This window comes from Myotis brandtii, unplaced genomic scaffold, assembly GCF_000412655.1.
Source record: "Myotis brandtii unplaced genomic scaffold, ASM41265v1 scaffold779, whole genome shotgun sequence".
In the NCBI taxonomy this organism is placed as follows: Eukaryota; Metazoa; Chordata; class Mammalia; order Chiroptera; family Vespertilionidae; genus Myotis; species Myotis brandtii.
This window is the reverse complement of record NW_005371125.1, coordinates 293,224-298,407: the sequence shown is the minus strand read 5'-3', so window position 1 is coordinate 298,407 and position 5,184 is coordinate 293,224.

Here is a 5,184-nt window from a genome sequence, read left to right as displayed (position 1 = left end):
GAAGAGGAAGAGGAAGAAGAAGAAGAAGAAGAAGAAGAAGAAGAAGAAGAAGAAGATTATGAAAAATAAAATTGCAATAAATACATAACTATCAACAATTGAATGTAAAAATCAAAATAAATGAGCAAAGAATCTAATGAACAAAATAAATTGGTGAATAAAACAACCAGAGGCATGGAAACATGGAACAGACTGACGAATCTCAGAGGGAAGTGGGGGCATGGGAAGAGATTAACCAAAGAATTTATATGCATATATGTGTTATCCATGGACACAGACAATATGGTGGTGAAGACCTGGGGCTAGATGGGATCCAGGTGGAGAAGAGAAATGGGGAGGAGGGAAGACATCTGTAATACTGTCAAAAATAAAGATAAAAAATAAAATAATATACCTATTAGGAATGTATAAAGGAACATTTAAAGAGAATGAGAGCCTAATAGGGAATCGCAATAGAGAAATTGAAATTATAAATAGTACCAAATGAAAATTCCAGGGCTCAATATCTGACTGGACAAAATAACTGGGTAAACTTAATAATAGATTTTATGTAACAGAAGAAACATAAATAAAAGACAATAGAAACTATCTAAACTAATGACTAATAAAATTTTATCTGCAAAATCCCCAAAGCACTTATATATTAAGCCACAAACTACTAAATAGTGCATAGTTCAATGAACATATTAAAAGAAATTGGAAACTAATTCAGGAAATGAGAAGCAACAATCCACCAATACCTTCTCCCTAAAACGCAATAATCCTTTCTCAATCCTCCTAGCCCAGGGGTGGGCAAACTTTTTGACTCGAGGGCCACAATGGGTTCTTAAACTGGACCGGAGGGCCGGAACAAAAGCATGGATGGAGTGTTTGTGTGAACTAATATAAATTCAAAGTAAACATCATTACATAAAAGGGTACGGTCTTTTTTTTTTTTTAGTTTTATTCATTTCCAAAAGGGCCGGATCCGGCCCACGGGCCGTAGTTTGCCCACGGCTGTAGCCCATCTCATTTATGATATCCAGTATCCCCCAATTACATTTATTAATTGCATTCAATAAATAGAGCTCATTCTATGTGCAGGTGCCTCCCTCTTACTGTAGTGGTAGAGCAGTTTTCTTGACTAAAATTTAAGTATACCTAAGAATACACCATTATTATCAGAAGCCTAGAAAAGAGTTATCAGCTACTTATTCCTTTTTGTTACAATGTCAGATTCAAAGTTCCAAGAGTGAGATTTAGTCTACAGCTTATTTTCCCATCACATAGATATCCAGCATGTTTGTCCTATATTTATTCTGTCAACTCTCATTTTTCCTCAGCTGGTTGCAGCATAGTGCTAAGAAGACCAAAGTGGCAATTCAGAACTCTTAAATTCCAATTGGTTTCCAACAGGGAAACCTTTCTTAGTGAAAACAGTTCATATTCTTAAGCCAAGCCAAGTATTTTATGTTGATCCCACAGGCAACTTGGAAAAGCACATGAGAAAGGATTAACATAAACCTATCATCTTTTTAAAAACAAAAGTTCAAGTTAATTTTACTTGTTTTGTATTTAGATGAAGCATCTATCCTGTGTTTGTGCTTCTGATTGATTATAATTACATCTTGGATTCATTTTCTTTTGCACCACTTGCACAGGGAAGTCCAAGTGTAGAAGCTTTTCTCAGCAGCAACAGCTTGTGAGAGAAATAGGTAGACTAGTTCACTTAACTTTGAAGTGTGCTTAATTATGGTGCTGCTATTTACATACATTTGCTCACATAATGTTCTCACTACCTTGTGAAGAAGCTATTGCTCTCTCTTCTTCACAGTTGAGCAAACAGTGACTTGGAAATGCTAAATGACTTCCCCTAATGTTATTGGTAGCAAGTGCTAGAGCCTGGTGTTGAGCCAAAGTCTGCTACCATTACCTTTGTTGCTCTTTTCTACTGCATTTCACATATTTTATTTTTTGTCTCAATAAAATAAAATAAAATGTAGTGTCTAGCCCAGCTGTCATGGTCCAGTGGTTGAGCCTTGAGCTATGAACCAGGAGGTTACGGTTCCATTCCCAACCAGGGCACGTGCCCAGGTTGCAGGTTCAGTCCCCAGTGGGGGTTGTGTAGGATGCAGCCAATCAATGATTATCTCTCGTCATTTACGTTTCTCTCTCTCTCTCTCCCTCTCCCTTCCTCTCTAAAATCAATAAAATAAAAACAGTCTATTTTGAAACTCTTTATATTCTAGAAAAATGTGGATCATAAAAATACTTTATGTGCCCCATCTTCAACATTAAACAAAGTATTAACCAGTTATTTGAAGCTTACCTTCACATTCCAAAAACTTTTATCTAACTACTCAACCTATTTATACCTAACTTCTCTTTTAAGACCCCATCTTTATTAACTATCCTTCTGTAACAACTTAGGTCCACAATGAGCTCGTCTTTTTAAGTCCTAGATTATATGAACATTTTATTTTTCAGTTAGCATTTATTCATAAATTATCTTGTAATGTTTTGTAACCTTTTCATGCATGTTTTATAACCCAAGACTGTAAGCTCCCTGAGGATGGTGGGAACAGTCTGTCTCCAATAAAGGTGATAAGGGAGTGCATTTTCTATAAAAAGTTAAAAATTACATGGCGCCAAACCGATTTGGCTCAGTGGATAGAGCATTGGCCTGTGGACTGAAAGGTCCCGGGTTCGATTCCGGTCAAGAGAATGTACCTTGGTTGCGGGCACATCCCCAGTGGGAGGTGTGCAGGAGGCAGCTGGTCGATGTTTCTCTCTCATCGATGTTTCTGACTCTCTATCCCTCTCCCTTCCTCTCTGTAAAAAATCAATAAAAAATATATTAAAAATTACATGGCAATAAAGTCAATTAATTCTTTTCATTGATCCCAAAAGATGAATTTCTCTGTGCATATCATGTCATACCAATTATGCCTATATTCTGAGGCATATATCACTTATAACAGATCATTGTTCAGGAAGAAGCTAGAGTTTGATCCAGGCCAAAATAATGAATTTTTTGAAACATAGTGGTTAATTTACATTATAATTTTCACTTCCTAGTCATATTATTGGTTATATGTGTTTTTTTTTTTAATTTTTAATAAGACTGGGTAGTCTCCTGATCCCCTTTCTCACACACTTACTACTTAGGGTTGCTCAAGCTAACATAATAATGAATTAATGTTATTATTATTATTGTTGTCATCATTATACTTATTACTAGAGGCTCAGTGCACAAAATTTGTGCACGGGGGTGGGTGGGGCTTCAGCCGGGCCTGCTCCATCTTGCAATCTGGGACCCCTCAGGGGTCATCCACCTGCCAGCAGTCAGACATCTCTCTCACAGTCCAGGGCTCTCACAGTTCAGGACTCCTCGAACCTTACCACCTGCCTGCAGCAGAGATGGGAGAGGCTCCTGCCACTGCCGCTGCACTCACCAGTGGTTAGCCTGGCTTCTGGCTGAGCAGCACTCCCACAGGGGGAGCACACTGACCACCAGGAGGCAACTCTTGCATTGAGCGTCTGTCCCCTGGTGGTCAGTGCTTGTCATAGTGACCAGTCATTCCACTGTTCGGTCTATTTGCATATTAGGGTTTTATTATATAGGACTAGAGGCCCAGTGCACTAAATTGGCAGTCAGACATCCCTCTTGCAATCTGGGACACTGCATGCACCAGTGACCATACTTTGCATACAAGTGAAAGACATCTTGCTGTCGTATGGGCAGCTACATTTTTTGCCCTGATTATAAAAGGTAACATATAACATGATACTTCTGAGGCAGTAGTACCATTTTCCCCATCTTATGGGTGAAAAAATGGAGGCAGAGAGAAGCTAAGTAATTGGCTTTGTCACACAGTTATGTGTCAGAATCAAGGCTGACCGCAAAATGTGCAAGCTAGAGTCCATGCATGTCATCACTGCATCATCCTGTTTTTTCAATGTTAGAGTAGCCTTGCCAGGTTTTAATTTTTAGATCTAAGAGTCTGTTCCCAATATATAGGGTAGGGTCCCTAGGCCTGGCTGGCGATCAAGGCAGATCTGTGGTATGAATGGTGGGGCAATTGGGGGACCCCTGCTGGCACCTGCCTTGGCTGATGGCCCAGTGCTGCCCACTCACCAGCCCCTACTGTGGACAGTTCTTGCGTTGAGCATCTGCCTCCTGGTGGTCAGTGCAGGTCATAGTGACTGGTCGTTCTGCTGTTCAGTCAATTTGCATATTATGATTTTATTATGTAGGATAGTTAGCATTATTGAGTCCTTTTTTGTGTCATGCATATTATCTGATACTAAAGGCCTGGTGCAAAAATTCGTATATGGGTGGGGTCCCTCGGGGTGCCCTGTGGGGATTGGGCTGAAACTGGCAGTCCAATGCCTCCTGCTGCTCCTGCCTGTCACTCCTGCTCATCCCTGCCCCACTGCATCTGCCTCAGGCTTGCTCCCAGTCAGTCCCAATCAGGAGAGGCTGATGTTGCCACAGCTTCACTTGCCAGCCATAAGCCCTGCATCTGGCACCCATCCTAAGGGGGGTTGGAGGGCCAGGACATGATTGGCCCTTCGGGCAGACAGTGGGATGTCCTTGCCAGCCTAGGATTCAGATCTGTCCTGCTGATGTTCACACCGATTGTCAGGAGCCACCTGGTGGCCCCTTTTACTAGTATATTGTTTCTTCCTTGTGGAGCATCAAGAGAGGGGACGCCACTGCGGTGCCCAAGGCCAACTTCCAGGAGTCAAGTGGTGCTGTTGGGATTGTACCAGTGGTGCCAGTCCATTGGTGCCTGGCCCATTCTCCGGAGATTGGACCTGCAGGACTACTGAGGGAGTGAGTGGCATCCACTGTCACATAGTAGAATGTAAGACAAATGAACATAGAGAAAGGAGCTTTTAAGCTGGTGGACCGCCAGGCCATGTTGGTCAGCTTAGCAGTGCTCCCGCTGTGGGAGTGCACTGACCACAAGGGGTCAGCTCCTGTGCTGAGTGTCTACCCCCTGGTGGTCAGTGTGCATCATGACAACCAGTTGTTTGGTCGTTTGGTCATTCAGTGCTTAGGCTTTTATATATGTAGACTAGAGGCCCGGTGCACAAAAATTTTTGCACTCGGGGGGGTCCCTCGGCCCAGCCTGTGCCCTCTCGCAGTCTGGGACCCCTCAGGGGATGACCACCTGCTGGCTTAGGCCCGCTCCCTGG